This window comes from Rhododendron vialii, chromosome 1a (genome assembly GCF_030253575.1).
Source record: "Rhododendron vialii isolate Sample 1 chromosome 1a, ASM3025357v1".
NCBI classification, from domain to species: Eukaryota; Viridiplantae; Streptophyta; class Magnoliopsida; order Ericales; family Ericaceae; genus Rhododendron; species Rhododendron vialii.
Window position 1 is genome coordinate 29,534,010 of NC_080557.1, and position 8,654 is coordinate 29,542,663.

The following is an 8,654-nucleotide window of genomic DNA, read 5'->3' on the forward strand; positions in this document are numbered from 1 at the left end:
TCCTTTCAAGTTCTTGTTGAATACGTGGTTTTCTCCAACAATAGGCCCTAACCTAGCCAAACCGAAGTTTGAAATCACTTTGTGATGGGATCCACACCATTTCAACCAATAGAAAAGAAGATAATGTTCACCCTCTTAAGTAGAGAGTGAACAAAACTCAACTCAATCGGATCCTAAACAAAAGGCTTTCTGATTACCAGGTAGTGCCCAACCCATCACTAAGGATGGGAACGGGGTGGATCGGAGGTGGATATTGCAATATCCGAATCCGAACCTTCCACCCGCCCCGAACTCCGAACAGATAAATATTTTGGTCCTCCATCCCCGCTCCGAACGGGGAACGGGGATCCGATTGGATATCCGAATCCGAATTTGGAAAAAAAAAAAAAACAGATTGGAACTCGATAAAAAATAAGCTAACAGATTAAAAAAAACACATATAAAACTAACATGTGTGTGTATGCATACCTGATGGCCTCAAAGTCGTACCAATGAGAGGAATCGGGGCCCCTAGGTTAACGAGCATGAAAACAGAAGTGGCGGCGGAGGAGCAGAATGCAGCGAATCAGAAGACGAGGATCAGGGTGTTGAAACGACGTAGCTTCTGTATGGAGACGGTGGAGTGGAAGTGGTGGGAGGGAGACTCGCGTGAAGTGAAGTCGGCTGGGTAGGAGACTGACTATTGACTAACCTTCAAAAATCAAATAAGAGATATTTATATAGTTGGGTATTCGGAGGCGGATAGGGGCGGATTGGATACGGATCAGATATCGGACTCGGGGTGGATCAGATCGGAGGCAGACATACCTCCGATACCTCTGAATCCTATCTGATCTCCGAATTTGTTTAAAAAAATAAATCCGAATCCGCCCCGATATCCGAAAAATCTTCAAAAAATTCGACCCATTCGAGACGGATAACAGATCGAATACGGACGAATCGGCCGAGATGGCCATCCCTACCCGCCACTGGGACTGGGGGTATGTTTTTTCCATACCGAACATATTGCAAAACTATACCCTATTTCTTTTGCTATAGGGCAAACTTCACTTAAACCCTATGGTTTAGGTCATGTGCAGTTACACTTCCTCTACTTCACTTTATTACATCTGCACCTCCTATGATTTTTGAATTGGGAAGATGGACCCAATTAACGAAAATAATGCACCGTTAGCGGAAATGACTTAAAATCCAGTATCATATTCTTTGATTCTTCTTCTTTAAATCTAAACAATCCATCCCTAGTTAAAAAAAAAAATTGGATCCAAACCGTTCATATTGTCTAGCTTGACGAGTAAAACATCCATACCAAAATTCAAGTCAATAGAAAAATGGAAACCTCGTGGTCGAGCAGAATTATTATGAAGTAAATTTCCACTTTTTATCATTTTAACAAGAGCCCGATTACTGAGTTTTGAGGTTTGATCGACATGATTTTTTTTTTTACAGAGATGCACTACTTTTTGATTAATACATTATGAACATCTCAGACTAAACTTTTAATATACCGTATTGCTTAAATGGGTGTGTCCGCACAAACTCACAAACCACAGGAAATGCGGATGCAACCAAAGGAGGTGTAGGTGAAGTTTGCCCTCAGCTATACCAACTAATATTGTTCGAGTCGTATCCAATTTTGGCAAGGGCGCGTCTCTCGTTTTGTAAAGCAAATTTTCTCCAAAAAAATGATCTTCAGCTTGTGGTGTTTGTGGGAGCTGAGAAAACAGAGTTTAGATTGTACTGTAGTTACTAGTATATGAGTAGTACAGTAAACTTCGTATTGTAGTAAAACCAGACAGATGTCTGTTGCAAAACGCCGAAAATGAACTAAAGTAGATTATTTTTAGAATTTAAAATCTGGTCCAAAAGCAACCCAAACCCCAACTTCACTAAAACCTCAAAAAATGTTGATGGGAATTCTGACAAACACTGAAAAATTAAAAATAGCTCAACCAAATTTCTGACTGCATTTCAAAATTATCAAGAGGAATACAAAAACTATAGCAGACAGTAGTGTCTTGCAATCATAATGAGGCATGAAATTGTTGACTCTTTACATAGATCAACTCAGTAGCACATGGGCATCTTTACGTACTTTTTAAACAATAGCAATGATAGGAACACTGATTTAAAACACAGATCTGGATACAAGTATGTCCAAAACCGCCGTATGCATGTGTGCGCGCGCATCGGACGGGTCTTGACACAATTGTGTCCGAACCTGTGCTTTAAATATGTGTTTCCAGACTTTTCCTTTGAACAATTCAGATGATTGAATGACAAACCTGTTGGATAAAAATTACCGGCAAATGCAAACGCAGAATTCCAAAGAACAATTTCTTACATATAAATAGGATTGACAAAACTGAATAACAAATACACAATGGTAAAAAAACAGATTACAAATAGAGATACAAACAGAATTCGTTGAAACAAGATGAACCGAGACCTATGTAAACACAATCTCCTTCAAACAGATTCGCCGCCTGCCGAGGGTGTTGTAGCTTCAATCGACTTCTGTCTCCCAAGATAAAACGGTTGAACCACAACCCCATGGAACACCACGGTTAAACAAAATCAGAAAACACAGGGTTTCTTAATTTATTCAAAAGGAAACAAGGGGAAAAAAGAAAAAGAAAAAGGCAAGTGCTAACACTACTACGTTAACCAAAAAGACTAATAACATGCTGGAAAACTACATATTGATTATTTTTCTTAGGTAACTGTGAAATTCATTGAAACAACAACAAACAAGATACAAGGAGGACATACCTTCCGGAAATACAACAAACAAGATACAAGGAAGACAAACCTTCCGGAAATACGTCAAGGTATCGTTTGTTGATGTTGTAGAGGTTACGCTCTTGCTAGTGAACACATATGAGTACGCGTTGATGCTCTGCCTGTTTCGTTTTTTCTTTTTCCTTTTTTTGTTGGTATTTTTGGTGTGTACGCTGGAAAAATCAGTCGGTTTGAAGCTGTCTGTTGGATTCAATGGCACTGCTTTTCTTCTTATCGGAAAGGTCTTGGTGGCTTTTCTAAGACAGCAGAAAAGAAAACTTCTCGATCGTCTTTATCAATCTTTGGAATAACAACCCATTTGTGGTTCTTATACCTCAGCATCTTGAAAGCTTCCAAATAGTCATCCAAATCTTCCTTCGAACAGAAGAAGTCATCAATCCACAAAAGCCCCCCTGGCCTCAAAACTCTGTCCCAATCAAACAGAACAAAATCTAGGAGCACATAATCGATCCACCCGTCAAGGAACCTTGTCGTGTGGATGAGATCGAGGGTGTTGTCAAAGAACGGGAGCCGTTGATTTATGGTCAAGTAAAGGGGTACAAGCCCACGAAGCGAGATCATTTCGTTGAAAGGTGCTCCAAAATTGATGCTAGCAGTAACTATAGTCACATTGTGTTCCCTCATTCTAGCAGCAAATGTACCAGTACCCGCACTGAAATCCAATCCAATTCTTACCTCCCCCAGCTTCAAATCGAGCACTTCGGATATCAGAAAATCTGAAGTCAGATTCAAATTGGGATCTTGAGAAACAGGAACAACCCATCTGGGGCTTTCGTGGTGAGTGAGATTGAAGCAATCTCTACACTTGAAGAAACCCTTATTAGTGGAATTCCGAGTCAGACATGTGAAATTCTTGCACTTGTAACCACCCCACCGCAAATTTCTATCATCCGGAAGCTTCCACATCGACTCGTTTATTGGAAAAGGCTTAGTGTATAATTGAGGGGCTCTTGAAAAGCACCTTCTTCTTGGCAAAGGATCGCACCCATGAACCATCAGCCTTTGGGCTAGTTTCCAATCATCTTTGCATATATCCCCAATGTCGTAATCCATATACTCTTCGAGATCTTTCTTCATCGCGAAACAAGCATGACCAATGCTAGTGAAGGTTCCATTTGCTCCCATGAAGTTCTGTTTCCCCAATCTGTTCGGTTTAATCCTCACGTATTTACGAATCTCTTCTATCAAAAAGTAATCAGAAGGCTCGTCGGAGTGTTCTTTTTGTTTTACCAGAGGATGAAAGAATTCAGTTTTGGATTCGTTTTGATCAGCCCCTTCGAAAGATGCTTGAATTTCCTCAACAAGACCCAAAACATCAGCAAGAAATTTCCCATATCTCAATGATGAGGGCGAAGAAGAATTCTTTGACAATTCCCTAATCACAGTGATTTCTTGTTGGATTTTCTGGGTAAGAGTATCAATGGTCAACTTTAGCTCAGACCCGTTTCGCATGTGGCTTGTTAGGCTACTGAGGTCTCGTGGGTAATTGTGGTTGCAGAAAGTATCAGAAATGAGAGATGATCTAAGAGAGTAGAAATTTGACATGGTAGCGATACTTACGACAAGAGCAAGGATACCCACGACACACATGTATCGTCGCATACCTCTCCATGATCCTAGCTTCGCCATAATATTTGGCCTTCTCGTCTCTGGCTATGAAAACCTGAATGTTGAAGCCAAAAAGTATCAATAGTTGGAGTTCGAAAAACTAAACCTTATGCCATAAATCTGACGATTTCATATAACTCACCCCCAAGATCAACCGCAGGATAGATCAAAATAATTCCATGAAATTGTACGATGAAGTATGAAATTAAACGTACAAAGAAGAGGAAAGCAAGTAGAGAGTACCTGAGACTTGAAGTTAACAGCTGCGCGCGGCTGAAAGAGGGGCGGATGAGCTTTACTCAACTCATCGATTTTGGCTAAGCGAATTGTTTAATAAATTGAGATTGGAGGGTCTTGAGATCAGAGTCCATGGGTATTTTTTCTTATGATTTGGAGTTTTTTAGTTTCTTGGGAAGATTTCCCAGGACCCTGTTTAGTGAGAGTAGTTTACTTAGAAATTGCTAAAAGTATGTACCCTTTGTATTAAAGAAGTTAACTAAACAAAGATCCTGTACCCATGCAACCGTTGGAACACGAACATAGTAAAAGGAAATAAGGTCAAGACTATACAAACTCAAGCTAAGTGTAGTCTTTACAAACATTTTGACATGGAAGGTTTCAGTTACTTGGATTGGTTTCAGCAAAAGAGATTTTTGACGTTGGTCTCATATTGGTAGCGTAGAGATGGGTTTGTAAATTTTGAGGCTATCGTCAATGCATGTTATTTGGGGACCGGATTTGAGCCCATGTCCTAAATCCCGCTTCATTACACGAACATGAGAGTGATCCCATGTTGAACACGATCCTGGTCCCCCATTCACTTGTCAGTACTAGAGTACTAGCTAGCATGTCAAAAGCACGAAGCACAACAAAGCATGAACACAATTAAGCACATCGATCACTGCCATAGCATGAGATGGCTTCAACAAAATTGGAAGCCTACCTGTAATTCAAGAAAGAAAATATATCTTTCAGAATTCAACACCATGTATTAGAGTGACATCTACATGCACTCGAAGTCGCATTGCACTGGTTTTACATGGATAAACAATCAAGTAACAAGTTGCTGCCAGTTGAGTATTAAGAAATGAAAAAGTGCAGTTCAACTGTAGAACCAGAGAAAACCTAAGATTCAATTATTTAATACCAAGTCACATGGTATGTGAAAGCATTGTTCATGAAAAAAAGGGGCTATGCCTTTTTTTAGAGGGCACCATACTTTAAGAAACAAACATGAAAGAAACCCAAACACCTGCCCCCTCACCCTCCAACTACAGATTAAAAAATTGAGCATTGCTATGAACACAATTTTAGATCACAATTATGTTCCGAAACTGTTCAATGCACATGGATCCACATGCACTGAACGGCTATGAACACAATTTTAGAACACAATTACGGGCGTAGCCGTTCAATGCACATACGTTAAATGGCTCTAGATGTAGTTGTTGCGTCCGGATTTATTTTTTAAAGTTGTGTTCATAGAAATTTTTTTTTTAAAGATAATTATGGACGAAGACTGCAAGTCTACACAAAAGTACCAGGGATTCAAAATATTAGAGGAAGAGTCAAACCAAAACAGAACATCAGGTAAACTTGGAGTACTGTAGTAGTTATAGTAGGGTCCACTATCCTTTTGGGACTTGGCTGAGACAAACAACAACTTTTCCTGTCAAAAGCTGAGGCTCCAGCAAATTTCTTCCCTCCCTCTCTTTGTTGGAACTGCAACTTTCGTTCGTAAATACTAGTGATGGTAATACAGAGAAAAGAGTGCATATAGTAGTAAGCAGGCATCAATTTAAAAATTCTTGAAAAGCAATATGGATGCAATCACATAAGAGTGCGATGATTTTATTAGTCAAGTCAACATCACAAGATGGAAGAAAGTGAAGTCAAGTCTCCTCTTAAACCTTCAGTCAAGTGAAGTGTAGTAGTACCTACTAGTATAACAGATCTATTGAGTCAAATCAAGAACACAAAACTGCCAAATCTCCCAATGGGATACTTTTACAAAACCACACAAAAATTTCCCCGAGAATCTCAGCAGGCCACAGTTCAAAGTTCCATCTACCTCCTAATGGAGTAATAATAATTTTGTGAAGTAAAACTCCTTGCAAATTAAAAACCAAACCAGGCAATTGACGAAAATGAAGTAAAAAGTACACTTAATTCTTGCACTAAACACTCAAAACATCTCAAGAATGGTCATGTGTTTTTGCTTTACAATCAAACCAAAAATCACAATCCATGAATATAAAGAAGAAAAAACCATCTAAAAAGGAAGAAACAACCTTCAATTTCCACCACTCCTAATTGTCCTAAAACCCCTAAATTTTCCAAACAACCGAAAAGACAAAAGAAAAAAAACCAAACAAACAAAACCAAAGTCACTAACGGCAAAATCATCACCCCCCCAATTTGCAATCAGGGACGGTGATCCAACCCAGTTTTTACGGCCTGATTTAATCCAACCCGATCCGCGAAAACCGGACTAGATCCGACCACAACCATCACGACCTCCTCCGACCACCGCCGGCGTACTGCGACAGCGGCACCACCTCCGACAGCGGCGTGGACACCGGGGTGGGGAGCGGCGAGTTCCGACAGACGGGGCACGAGGCGTTCATCTTGAGCCACGCGTCGACGCACGTGAGGTGGAAGTAGTGCCGGCAGTCCGGCAGCATCCTCAGCATCTCCCCGTCCCTGTACTCGCAGAGGCAGATGGAGCACGTCGCGTCGTTGGTCCCTCCCTTGGAGAAGGGAAACTTGGGGTAGGAGTTGATGACGGTAGGGTCGAGGCCGACGGCGGCGTTTTGGTTTTCGGCGTCGTCGTCTTCGGCGACGAAGATTATGCGGGGGAGGGTAATGCCGTGGTTGTCGGTGGTGGGGTTGTTAGGGTTTTGAAGGAGGAGGCGGCGGCGGCGGCAGCAGAGGTAGGAGGAGAGGAGGAGAGTGGAGAGGAGGAAGAGGAAGCCGAGGGCGATGGCGATGGAGTAGCCCAGGCCGATGGTGGTGGTGGGAGGTGGGTGGATGCCGGCGGGAAGGGTGGTGGAGGATGACATTGGGAGAGGATGGGAAATTCCATGTGGGTAGAGTAGGAGGAGAGAACGGGGGAGAGAGGGGAAGATTTTTTTGGGGTGGAAGGAAGGTGGGTGAGAATTCCAGCTGCCTGCATTTAATACTTTTTTTTTTTTTTTGGAGGGGCTAAATTTAATGCTTGCAGTTGGAACTTTGAATTGAAACCATAGCTGGGTTTGGGCTTTGATTGGGATTGGTGTTGATCTTTAGGATCCCCACCGGCCCCTCCAGTCTTAGGAAGATCTGCACGTTATGACGACTTTTTGTAAGGGGGGAGTTTGAATTGGATTGGTTTGGATTTATGGTAAATCAAGGACTAAAGCAATATTTACTGGTCGAGGATTTTGAGAATCAAATTGAACTATGCAATTGGTAGAATCGGATTTTGAGAACCAAATCGAACCAAGCAATTGGTAGAATCAAACAATCTAAATTCTCTCTCTCTCTCTCTCTCTCACCCTCAAAACAAAAACATAGCCGTCACACCTTCTTCCTCCTTTCCTTGCCCTCTTTCCCACGAGGGTTTAAATCCAACATGGGGCGGCGGGAGGGGAGGAATCAAACCCTGCCTTCATATATGGTTTTTCTTTCCCTTACTTCACCCTAAATGCTTGCCGTTCGCGCCACTCTGCTTCTTGGGTTGCAACCACGAGGTTCGCCAGTGGCTTTTTGGGTCGTCGGCTTTGAAGTTTCTAACGATTTGTGTCTAGGCAAGAGAAGGGCTTTCAATGACGGAGGAGAGTGTATCTTTTGCTTTATCTCGTTTTTTTAGTTGTTTTAGCTTTTGGTGGCTGTCATGGGTTCTCCCGATCTAGTTTCTCCAAACTCAGGCGATAGTTAATAATCTGAGGTTTGGTTGTGAGTTTGTGTTTCCAGATAGGTATCCAGTCTCGCCGAGTCGCCGTGTCCCTGGGTTTTGTCAACTTTTGTCGTCTCGTGTCCAAAGCTCACTATGACAGCGTGGGCTCGCATCGGAGTAGAGTCCAGATGTTGTGATAGCGAGGACTTGTCCATATCAATCCATTTGATTGTCGGTGATCTGTGGCCTTCTAACAGGAGCGTGCTGACGGTTTTGAATTTGTTTGGTAGCAGTTTCGGGGTTTTTTCACTGGCATTTGTTGGGTAGTAGCTTCGATTGCTTATTTGTAGGAGTGTCGAGGTTGTTT

General features: G+C 41.8%; 1 pseudogene; it reads right to left on the bottom strand.

The window, feature by feature from the left end:
• Nucleotides 1-2,323: 2,323 nt before the first annotated feature.
• LOC131335353 (uncharacterized) lies at nucleotides 2,324-7,757 on the bottom strand (annotated as a pseudogene).
• Nucleotides 7,758-8,654: the final 897 nt, after the last annotated feature.